General features: G+C 39.9%; 1 pseudogene; it reads right to left on the minus strand.

Annotated features, from left to right (window-relative positions):
* Positions 1-11,191: 11,191 nt before the first annotated feature.
* LOC100660159 (olfactory receptor 8A1-like) lies at positions 11,192-12,805 on the minus strand (annotated as a pseudogene).
* Between the last annotated feature and the right edge of the window lie 249 nt (positions 12,806-13,054).

Raw genomic sequence — 13,054 nt, forward strand, 5'->3', positions numbered from 1 at the left:
AATAAAAAAACTGCAGCCAGATCCCTATCAGAGTTCTCCCTCTGGCTCAGGCTATTCAGATGTTAATGAAGCCGCCTGGGGAGGGTGGGGAGGGAACAGAGAGATAGGAGAGTAGCACCTCAGAATATATCCAGAGTTGCTTGTCTTGCTTGGAATGACTATTATATCTGAGATTCCTGCAGGACGCTTCCCCTATGTATGCTGGCTGTGTGGAGATTGCCCCGGTGGGTCTGGCCCGCTGGAGTCAAGGTCAGATCCTCCGCTTCCAGCCCCACGCCCAGGGTCAAGGCTCCCCTGCTGGGACGGTGCACTCTCGACTCCAAAATCAGTCGCCGTCTCCCGGGGACTTCTCATCCCGCCAGCCGCGTCACCGTGCTGCCTCCGCGAACCAGCTGGGCCCCCTCAGGGGTTAGTTCAGGTGAGTGGAGCAGCTCCCTGTGCTTGTGCCGTGACCGAGTGTCCCGGCTGGGACGCTGCTCTCCCCGCTCCAATACCAGTCACTGCCTCCCGGGGACTTCTCCTACCGGCTGCGTCCCACGCCGCCCGTGGAACCGGCTGGGCCCCCCCCCCCGGTGTTAGTTCAGGGGTGTTGAGCAGCTCTCTGTGCTTGTGCCATACCTGACTGGTACGCTGGCTCCAGGCTCTGAAAACAATCGCTGCTTCCCCGTATTAGTTTGTTCTCCGTCTCTAAATCTGTGTTTGTTGTTCAGGGTTCGTAGATTGTTATGTATGTGATCGATTCACTTGTTTTTCTGTGTCTTTGTTGAAAGAGGGATCTGAGGTAGCGTCTGCCTAGTCCGCCATCTTGGTCCCGCCCCTAAATTACTTTTTCAATCCCTGTTTTGGGTTTATTTGTTCTACCTATTTTTGTTAGTTTAGGTAGGTAGTGTGTTTCTAGAAATTCATCCGTTTCTTCCAGGTTTTCAAATTTGTTACAGTCTAATTTTTCACAGTAATCTGGTATAATTCTTTTAATTTCCGTTGGCTCTGTTGTGATATTGCCCATCTCATTTCTTGTTCAGATTATTTGCTTCCTCCCCTGTTTTTCTATTGTCAGTTTGGCCAATGGTTTATCAATTTTGTTAACTTTTTCAAAGAACTAGGTTTTGGTCTTGTTAACTCTTTCAATTGTTTTTCTGTTTTCTATTTCATTTAATTCTGCTCTAATTTTTATTATCTGCTTTCTTATGTTGCCTGAGGTTTTCTTGTGTTGCTCTCTTTCTATTTGTTTAAGTTGTAGGGATGATTCTTTGATTTTGGCCCTTTCTTCTTTTTGTATATGTGCATTTATTGACATAAATTGACCTCTGAGCATTGCTTTGGCTGTATTCCACAGGTTCTGATAGTAAGTGTTTTCATTCTCATTGTGTTCTATGAATTCCTTTATTTCTTCCTTAATTTCTTCTGTAATGGAGTAATTTTTCAACAGGATGTTGTTCAGTTTCTATGTGTTTGGTTTCTTTCCCCTGCTTTTTCTGTTACTGATTTCCTGTTTTATGGGCTTATGGTTGGAAAAGATGCTTTGTAATATTTCAATGTTTTGGATTCTGTTAAGGTTTGCTTTATGACCTAATATGTGGTCTGTTCTAGAGAATGTTACATGTGCACTAGAAAAGAAAGTATACTTGACTGGTGTTGGGTGAAGCGTTCTGCATATGTCTATGAGGTCAAGTTGGTTGGTTGTGGCATTTAGATCTTCCGTGTCTTTATTGAGCTTCTTTCTGGATGTCCTGTCCCTCACAGAAAATGGCGTGTTGAAATCTTCAAATATTATTGTGGAGCTGTCTAGTTTTCAATGTTGTTAGAGTTTATTTATGTATCTTGAAGCCCTGTCATTGAGTGTGTAAATATTTAATATGGTTACATCCTCCTGGCATATTGTCCCTTTAATCACTGTATAGTTTCTTCCTTATCCTTTGTGGTGGCTTTAACCTTAAAGTCTATTTTGTCATAAATTAATATTGTCACTTTTGCTCTTTTTTGATTAATGTTTGCTTGATATATCTTTTTCCAACCTTTGAGTTTTAGTTTGTGTCTCTAAGTCTAAGGTGTGTCTCTTGTAGTCAGCATGTAAATGGATCTTTTTTTTTTTTTAATCCGTTCTGCCACTCTCTGTCTCTTTATTGGTGCATTTAGCCCATTTACATTCAGTGTAATTATGGATAGGTATGAGTTTAGTGCTGTCATTTTCATGTCTTTTTTTGTGTGCTGTTGATTTTCTTTTTTCCATTTAATCTTTTGTGCTGAGTATTTTATCTTTATAAATTGTCTTTTCCTCTTATTCGTTGTTGTTGATTTTGTTTTTGCTGAGTATGTTTTTCTTGTATTTTATTTATGATGAGTAGGGTTGTTAGTCTCCTTTGTGGTTACCTCAATACTTACTGCTATTTTTCTAAGTTTAAAGCTAACTTTTATTTCTTTACATTGCCTTGACTTCCTCTCCATATGAAAGATCTATGGCTACATTTTTTAGTTATGCATTATTGTTTTAATGTTATGTTTTACATAATGACATTGCTGTTTCCCTGTTTTGAATTTTTTTTTTTAGGTCTTGAATTATTTATTTTTTTCCCCTCCTTGGGTTGATATCTGGTTGCTCTGTCCTGCATTCTAGTCTTAAGGTGATATCTGATATTATTGATTTTCTAACCAGAGAACTCCCTTTAGTATTTCTTGTAGTTTTAATTTGGTTTTCCGAATTCCCTACACATCTGTTTATCTGGAAATGTCCTAATTTTGCCTTCATATTTGAGAGACAGTTTTCTTGGGTATATGATATTTGGTTGGCAGTTGTTTTCCTTCATGCTTTATATATGTTATCCGATTGTCTTTTTGTCTGAATGGTTTCTGCCTAGTAGTCTGGACTTGTTCTTACTGACTCTCCTTTGTAGGTGACTTTTCATTTATCCCTAAACCAAAATCAAACCAAACCCAGTGCCGTCAAGTTGATTCTGACTCATAGCTACCCTATAGGACAGAGTAGAACTGCCACATAGAGTTTCCAATGAGCGCCTGGCAGATTCGAACTTCCAAACCTTTGGTTAGCAGCCGTATGACTTAACCACTACACCACCAGGGGTTTCCGTTCATTTATCCTTAGCCACTCTTAAAATTCCTCTTTATCTTTGGTTTTGGCAAGTTTGGTTATAATATGTCTTGGTGACTTTCTTTTGAATTCTACCTTATGTGGGGTTTGACAAGCATCTCGGATAGATATCTTGTCATCTTTCACAATATTAGGGAAGTTGTCTGCCAACAAATCAACAATTCTGTGTGTATTTTCTGATTTCCCTCCCTGTTCTGGTACTCCAACCACTCATAGGTTATTTCTCTTGATAGAGTCTCAAATGATTTTTAGGGTTTCTTCATTTTCTTCAATTCTTTTATCTGATTTTTCTTCAAATATATTGGTGACAAGAGTTTCATCCTCAATTTCATGAACTCTGTCTTCCACTTCCTCAATTCTGCTCCTCTGACCTTCTATTGAGTTTTCTAATTCTGCAATTTTATTGTTAATCTTATGAATTTCTGTTAGGTGTCTCTCTATGGATTCTTGCAGCTTATTAAATTTTTCATTATATTCTTGAATAACCTTTTTAATTTCTTCAACTGCTTTAGCTGTGTGTTCCTTAGCTTGTTCTGCTTTTTGCCTGATCTCCCTCCTGTTCTCTTGAGGAGTTCTGTATATTAATCTTTTGTATTGTACATCTGGTAATTCCAGGAATACATCTTCATCCAGAAGATTACTTGATTCTTTGTTTTGAGAGCTTGATGAAGCTATCGTGATTTTGCCTCTTTATGTGAACTGATATTCACTGTTGTCTCTGAGCCATCTATTAGTTATTCTATTATTTATTTTATGTATGTTTACTATATCCTAGGTTCTTACTTTGATTTGTTTTGATATACCTGAATAGGCTGCTTGAGTGAGCTACCTTGATTATTTATGCCTTTGAAGCTCTAACATCCTGTCACCAGATGGGTAGAAGTGTTACAGGTCTATGGGCCTAGAAGTCCATTCACTTTTCTTGTATGGATTCAGCTCAGGTGTCCAGGGAGATGGTCATCAAGTGTGTGGTACAGGCTCTGTCCTACAGTCTTAGAGGGGCAGGTGTGATTGACATAGGCACAGGTTTCTGGTTGCAGCATGGGATCACACTCTGAGCAAGGCAGGGGGCTGACAACTGTCCCTTGAGTGTCTGTGAGGAAAGCACGTCCCTGTTCAGTATAGAACACAGGTAGGTGGGTTCTGCTGCTGGACCATGGGCACCCAATGCTTTTGGTTGTAAGGACTGGTGGTACCACTTCTCCCTGGAGCCCTGTTGCAGGTGGATAGGTGATGTTGGTGGAGCCACCAGTCCTCAGGTCCCTGAAGTGGGTAGGTGAGGACCCAGTTTAATAGGCAAAATGGTGTCAAACATCAAAAACCCACCTCTCCACTGCACAGCTGAAACAGTTGAAGTCAGATCTCAAGCCCATACAGCATTGCAGTAACAAGGGCCTAATCTCCTGAAATGGGTCTACACAGGTCCATGCAGGGCTGAAATGTATTCAAAGTCTGCAGATCATTTGTGCCTGGACAGGAGCTACTTCTGTCTTTAGTTCCCCAGCTTAGTGGAGCTGGCAGATTATCTTTTCTCCCAAGTGTTAATTTATTCCTTCTCCACAGCTGGAAGAATGGCTCAGGATGTACAGCAGGACCTATCTGAGCCCCAGGGGAATCAACATCCACTGAAGCCAGCTTGGAGGCTGGGGGCATGGAAAAATTATCACAATACTTAGCTTTTGCCAAGTACGCCATTCTTCTCTGGTTCTGGAGATGTGAATAGACTATGTGTCTCACTGTCTCTCCCTGAGAAAATTCTGTCCCGAATGCTACTGCCAGCCCCACCATGGTCCCTCAAGGGGATCATGCCTGAGGGGCACTGGTCCCTCTGAGTCAGGTCCAGAAACTCTTTGCCACTGCTGAACTGTTTCTCCTTCCCTAGCCACTCAGTCCAATTTCCTAACTTTGATATTCAGGGCCCCTATCTTGTCCTATATACAAATGTTTCACTTGTTTTTTCCAGTCTTTGTTGTAAGAGGCATCTCTGGAAATGACTGACTACTCTGCCATCTTGGCCTTGCCCAGTGTCTGGTTCTTAAAAACTGTGAGCAGCTATCTACTATATTCCCTTGGTCCCAATCCATCTGGAGCAAGGGAGAATGAAGAAAACCAAAGACACAAGGGAAGAGTAGTCCAAAGGACTTATTTGCCATGACTAACACAGACTCCAACAGACTGAGTCTAGCACACCCAGGTGATACCTCCCTACCACCACCAACTGCTCTGACAGGGGTCACAGTAAAGGGTCCTGAAGGGAGCTGGAGAAAAATGTAGAACAAATTTCTAACTCACAAAAAAGACCAGACTTATGGTCTGAGAGAGACTGGAGAAACCCTGAGAGTATGGCCCCCAGACACACTTTTAACTTAGTACTGAAGTCACTCCTCAGGTTCATGCTTCCGCCAAAGCTTAGACAGGCCCATCAAAAAAAAAAAAAAAAAAGAGAGACTAAATGGGCACATCAGTTCAGAGGCAAGGAGGAGACAGGAAAGTTGGTAAAGGGGAACCCAAGGTTGAGAAGGGGACAGTGTTAACACATTGTCAGGTTTGCAACCAATGTCATGAAACAATATGTGTATTAATTGTTTAATGAGAAACTAATTTGCTCTCTAAACCTTCATCTAAAGTACAATAATAAAATACAATAAAAGTTCTGTGTTCGAAAAAATTTTTTTTTAATTGTTATAACTACAGGGATTTTTTAATAAAAAAATGATAAATTTCTTCTGTAACACTGCATAAAAAATATTTAGAAGTGGAAGTTGGCTCACTGAGTGGGGAGAGATAATTGGACCAATTTTCTCAGAATCTTCCTTGGAGTTTCCCCTGTCCGTTCCCCTTGAGTCTTCTTCGTGTTCTCTGCCTGCAAGAATGCAGACCTATGATACTTTCTGTTTTTCTCATGATTGGACAAATGACCATATACTTGCAGCACTGTGATGCATCTTGAGACAAGGTCAGGAGTTCCCTGACAAAATGGAAAAAAATGTGGTGTGTTTCTAGAGATCATGGCTCATGGGGTGTTGTTTAATCATTGCCAGCTTGTGGTGTTCCACAGGGGTTACTTTGCCTTAGTTCCTTCAGCAGAGGTATCCTTTAACCTCATTACCCAGGATCACAGTTGGACTGTTCTGCCTCTCCAAATCCAGACTGAGAAAAGATTCTCTTTATTTATTGTTTTAAAGACATAGATAAAACATTAGCCATTTCAACATTTCTCATGTGTACAATTCAGTGAGACCAATTACATCAACCATGTTGTGTAACCATCACCAATTATCTGTTCTGACTTTTCATCTCCTAAACAAAAACTCAATGCTACCCAAACAACGATTGCCCCTTTTCTCTGTCTCTCCTGGCAACTACTATTAAACTCTGATCTCTATACATTTGCCTATTCTAGGCATTTCACATTAGTGAGATCACACAATATTTGTATTTTTCTGTTTGACTTATTTCATTCAGAGTAATGTTTTCAGGGTTCAAGTTGTGGCACGCATCAGAACTTCATTTCTCTTTATGGCTGCATAGTATTCCATTGTGTGTACATACCACAGTTTGTTTACCTGTTAATGAACATTTGGGTTGTATCCACTTTTTGGCTATTATACATAGTGCTGCAATGAGCACTGGTGTACAGCTTCTATTTGTACCGCTGCTTTCAAGTCTCTTTGGTATATACCTAAGAGTGGAATTGCTGTGTCATATGATAGATACCATCGTGTTTAACTTTTTGAAGAACACCTACCATTTTTCACAGTGGCTGTATTATTTTTCATTCCCACCAGCCAGTGGCATCACTAGGAGGGTGTGAGGGGTTCAGATCTCACCCCCTGACATTGTCAGGAAACTGACACCAAAATGACCCCAGGGTCAGTGGTGGCAGTGGGCTTGCGGGTGCCCCAGGGGAGAGGCTGCCAAGGCACTGGCTTGCTAGTGTGGTGTCATCAGTAACCCAGTGCAGTTAATCATCACAACTCCCTTCACTTCCAGTCAAGAGAGACTAGTGTTCACCTTGGCCAATGGGAAAGGGGAGGAGCTGTGGAGAGACACAGGATGTGGGCCAGGAGGAGTGTGGTTGTGTGACCTTGTGCCCTTTGAGGAGCCAGGGTAGGGCAGGGCAGGGCTGCTATACTCAAGATGTTGGGGTTAGAGGGCTTCACTGGCTACCCTATGCACCAGGCTGGTGACACCATCAGTTACTGTACTGGGTGACACCAATCGTAGTGGTGCCATTGTCACTAGTAATGGATGAGGGTTCTGATTTCTCCACATGATTGCTAACTTTAGTCACTTTCTGGTTTTTTTTTTGTCTTAGCCACCCTTGTGCGAATGAAGTGGTATCTCATTGCGGTTTTGATTTGCATTTTTTTTTAACAGCTTATGTCCAAATGAAACCTACTGCTATGTAGTCCATTTGTGGTGCAGTGGTTATGCCTTTGTTGGCTAACTGAAAGGTTAGCAGTTCCAATCACTAGCCACTCCTTGAAAACCCTATGGGGCAATTCTACTCTGTCCTATAGAGTTGCTGTGAGTCAGAGTCCACTCAATGGCAATGGGTTTGGTTTGGTTTTGGTAATAGCTAATGATGTTGAACATCTTCTCAGGTACTTGCTGAAGAAATATCTATTCAGGTCATTTGCTCATTTTTTGATTGGATTGTCTTTTTCTTGTTGATTTTTTTGTTGTTAGGTGCTGTCAAGTTGGTTCTGACTCATTGCAGCCCTATGCACAACAGAAGGAAATACTGCCTGGTCCTGTGCTGTCCTCACGATTGTTGTTATGCTTGAGCCCATTGTAGCCATTGTGTCAATCCATCTTGTTGAGAGTTTTCCTGTTTTTCAATGACTTTCTACTTTATCAAGCACAATATCTTCTCCAGTGAGTTGACACTCTATGGGGTAGTTCTACTCTGTCCTATAGGGTCGCTATGAGTCGGAATCGACTCGACGGCAATGGATGTATGTGTGTATCTCTAAGGTCTATCCATGTTGCTATGTCAACAGCTACCTCATTGCTTCATGGTCTTCATGATGTGCCTCCGTATTTTATCTGTCTACTCTCCAGATAGATGATGAACAACTTTAGCATACACATAATGCTACAGTGAACATATTTGTACATGCCCCTTTTTGACCTGTAAGGGGATTACTTTGGGATACCTATCCTGTTCCTGAAGTGCTAGATTCTAGGAATACATATACTACAATTCCCCGACTAATATTATATTACTATCCATTATGGCTGCAAGTACATGAAGATTCTACATTCCTGCATGTCCACTAGATCTAGTTGTTGCCAATCTGGTAGGTATAAAGAGAAATCTCATTCATACTTCTCTGACTAGTAATGCATTTGGACATCTCTTCATTTGTTTGGCAGCATTTTTGATTTTCTCTTATATATATTGCTGTTCTTATATGTTGCCATTTTTTTTCTGTTGAGTTTTTTGTTGTTGATTTTCAGGATTTACTTGTATATTCTGCTTATGAATCACTTGTCAGCTTTAGACTCAACAAATATCTTCTTCTATTCCATTATCTATTACTCTTGTCCATGGGGATACTTAGCTGAATAAGATTTCTTAGCTTTGATGTAATCAAATTCACCCAATTTTTTTGCTTTATGAGTCTCAATGTTGAAGTTTTTATTAAAAAGAGAAGCATTTCTCACCTTAGGTAATAAAGATATTCTTCTGTAAAGATTTACAGTGTTGGAAACTCTATGAAGCAGCTCGACTCTACCCTATAGAGTCGCTATGATTCAGAATTGACTTGAAAGCAATGGGTTCCAGTTTATTCTTTTTTAAATTCATTGGTGGTAGATTTCTCAGTTCTAGGAGAGGACATGCAGGAGAAAGTGAATATGGTAGACATTTTGGAATGGCTCCATTTTGCACTCCTATTCAGAGTGGTTAAAAATTCCAGAGGCCTTTTGCAGCTAGAGTTCTGAGTATGAAGTTGTTTTACTAATTAAATGCAGTCATATGAGCTTTGAGGGTTGGGAGTGATGTAGCAACCAACCTTCAGGTGGAAGTGCTATTGACAAGCAAGTTTATGTAGGCCCATGTATCTAGAATGCTTGTCTATATTTCTGTTTTGTATTTACCAGTTTTATGTGTGTGAGAGGCATTTTTCATGGTGGCAATAGTGCCAGCAGCAGTAGGAGTTTTCTGACCTCTAGGTCATATCTATTCTGCTGTCTCTTTGGACTTAATAGTCCAGTAGGCCTCCCTAATCCCTGTTTACCAAATTATTAAAAAACTAACACAAAAACTGAGAATATAATCTTCAGTATTAAATCTCTATCTACTTGAGAATATAGAATTATTTCACTTTTTCATGTCTGACTGATGCAGTATAAACCAAAAAAACCAAACCTATTGCCACGAAGTTGATTCCAACTCATAGCTAGTGCCTCTATAGGACAGAGTAGAACTGTCTCATAGTTTTCAAAGGAGCAGCTGGTAAACTTGAACTGCCATCCTTTTGTTTGGCAGCCAAGCTCTTAACCACTGCACAACCAGGGCTCCATAGTGCCTAAAAAAAAAGATACTTAAAAATGACAAATACTGATACACTATTTTTTCTAAGGCAATAATAAATAACAATTAAAAGAATTTCTACATATCTTTTGCTGTGCATGGCCACTGATACTTTAACATGAATCTCTGATATTGTTCCAGGCAAAACTGGAAAGACACTGTGTCACATGGTGATTAGATTTATTGAGTCAGGTTGGCAGGAGATGTAGATCAATCAGTTATTTAGGGAGTAACAAAGACTGCAGCATTGCCTAATATCTCCTTGGGCATCTGGAAGGAATGGAGAGATAGTGTAATAGGGGAAGTTATTTTCAAAAGGAGATTGAAATTGGAAAATTATAATTAGGATAAAGCTTAGGGTATACAAACAGACAAGAGAAAGGGGATAACGAGTTGTGGGTTTGAATCCCAGTGTTGCAAGTTACCAGCTAAGCAAGCCTGAGAAATTACTTAACCTCTTTAAATCAAAGTTTTCTCATTTCAGAAAATGAGAGAATTAATTAAAACACTTAGAAGACTTCCTAAGATTCGTAAGTATTTGATGCTGTGTTGATGATGGTGGTGGTGGGAATTGAATTAAGGGACCATTTAGAAGATATTGTGCAGGAATAAGTAGAGAGTAAAAGTTAAATGGGAGAGAAAGAGAAAGGAGAAATCTAGTTGAGGAAGAGATTGTGTGTTACTTCTTGGTGACTTTCAGTTTCATCTCTCTTTGTCTTGTGTGCACCAAGGGGCAAATTATGAGAATTAGTTTGGGTAATATGCTCTCAATAGAGAAAATTAAATCAAACACCTCAAAGCCATTGATGAAAGTTTTAGATTTATTTTATCTTATAATCCAGATAGGTAATGTTTATGAGAGGGCCAAAGAGAGAGAAAGCTGATCCTAGATGGAAAACATAAACTTGAAATGGCAAGACCGAAACACAGTCAAACATGAAATACATGAAAGTAAAAAGGGAAAGAAAGATGTGTGGATGCATTTACTCAGTCATGTTGAGAAATATTTGGTCTTTATCAATGTGTGTGTAAATCTTTAGAGATCTTTCCCACTATATTTACATCTCAGTCTTCACCTTGAGACAGAATAATGAGTTTTGCAACCAAACAGTTTTCTTCTTCATATTTTCTTCATGGTAGCCTTCAACTCCTTGTTCCTTAGACTGTTAATTAGAGGGATCAACATGGGGATCGCTGTGGTGTAGAACACGGAGGCCACGTTCTCCTGGGCCAGTGAACTGACCATGGGTGGTTTTAAGTACATGAATGCAGCAGATCCATAGAACAATTCCATTGCTGCAAGGTGGCAATAATATTTTGTCTATAAAAATATATATATATATAAAAAAGAAGGTGATAAATAATGAATGACACTCAAATAAATGCTTAAGGTTTAAAGTTTATGTTAAATACAATTAAATTAGTAAATATTAAATTACAATTACATTAGTAAATGTTTAGTAAACAGCTCAGGAAGGAGAGAATAGATTGCAAATAAAAGAAAACATGAACTTGAAAATAGCTGGTTGCAAATATTAAGACATAAGAGGATGGGAAGAAAGAGAAAAGAATGAGAGAAGACATTCACCAAGCATGTGGAGAATGGATGTTCCTCATCCAGAACTGGACTTTCCTCTGGTATTTATAACAACTTAATTTTAAAACTGAGAAAGAATAAATAACATTTGCATCAAGACAGTTTTCTTCTGAGTGCTTTCTGCATGGCAGCCTTCACCTACTTGTTCCTCAGACTGTAAATTACGGGGCTCAAAACGGGGATCACTGTGGTGTAGAACACAGAGGCCACATTCTTCTGGGCCAAGGAACTGGCTGTGGAAGGTTTTAGATACATAAATGTAGTAGATCCATAGAACATTCCTACTGCTGTAAGGTGGGAACTGCAGGTGCTAAAGGCTTTAGACCTGCCCTCTGTGCTGCTGATATGGAGGATGCTGGAGAGGATGAAGGCATAGGAGACAAGGACTGTTGAACTGGAGACTATGATGTTGAATCCAGCCAAAAAGAAAACTGTGAGCTCAATGTCATAGGTGCTAGAGCAGGAGAGCTTCACAAAAGGGGGTATTTTACAGAAGTAATGACTGATGAGGCTCTCACAATGGGACAGTTTTAACATGAGGCCAGTCTCTATCGTTGAGCCAATGAACCCCATGATGTAGACCACAGCCACTAGCAGGGAGCAGATTTGATGTGACATAATGATGATAAAGCAAAGGGCTGCTGATGGCAACATAGTGGTCATAGGCTATCACTGTCCGCCTGTAAGCCTCGGCAACAACAAAAACAAAGAAAAAGTAGAGCTGTGACATGAACCCCACATAAGATATGCTGTTCTTCCCTGACACAAAGTTCACCAGCATTTTAGGAGTAATCACAGAGGAGTAGCACATATGTACAAATGACAAATTGCTGAGGAAGTAGTACATTGGGGTGTGAAGCTGGGAATTCAGACAATTGTGGCACGATCATGTTCAGATTCCCCACCATGGTGACCATGTAGATCCCTAGAAAGAGGAAGAACAGAGGGAGCTGGAGCTCTGGCCAATACATTAATCCTCCTAGAATGAGTCCTGTCATAGGTGAGTGATTTTCTGCAGTCATTCTCCTGGGGTTGGAAGCCTGTGGGACTGGGAAAGAAAAGACTCATGAAAAGCTGTAATTCTCCTTGATGAAGCCAGTTCTGAGCATTTGTCTCAAGCTTAGAGATCCTGGGCTGTTTCTTTCTTAGATTTTTGTAAAAATGCAGATAATACTACATTGGTCAAGTCAACATTTTTCATGTGTACAATTCAGTGAGAATTATTATATCAATCATGTTGTATAACAATCACTAATAACCACTACCAAATTTTTCATCACCATAAACAGAAACTTTGTTCTAAATAATGCTTCCACTTTTCTGTCTGTCTTCTGCCTCTGGTTACCACCACTAAACTCAGATCTCTATAGGTTTGCATATTCCAGGTGTATGTTATTAGTGAGCTCATTCAATATTTGTTGTTTTGTGATTGGCTTATTTCACTCAGCCTAATGTTTTCCAGGTTCATCCATGTCTTGGCATGGATTGGAAGAGTTAATATTGTCAAGCTGTCAATACTACCTAATGCCATATATGAATTCAACACAATAACCACCAAAATTCCAATAACCTTCTTTGCATAAATGGAAAAGCCAATCCTCAAAATTATATAGAAATGCAAAGGGACTCAAATAGCCAAAGTGATACTGGAAGAGAAGAATAGAGTAGGAGGATTCACACTTCCTGATCGCAAAACATATTACAGGCAGTACGTGGGTTATGAAAGAGATCCGTTTATAACTCTGTTTTTAAGTTGAATGTGCAGGTAAATCGGAACAGGTGCATATAATTCTTATTTAGCCTTACT

Source organism: Loxodonta africana, chromosome 15 (assembly GCF_030014295.1).
Source record: "Loxodonta africana isolate mLoxAfr1 chromosome 15, mLoxAfr1.hap2, whole genome shotgun sequence".
NCBI lineage: Eukaryota > Metazoa > Chordata > Mammalia > Proboscidea > Elephantidae > Loxodonta > Loxodonta africana.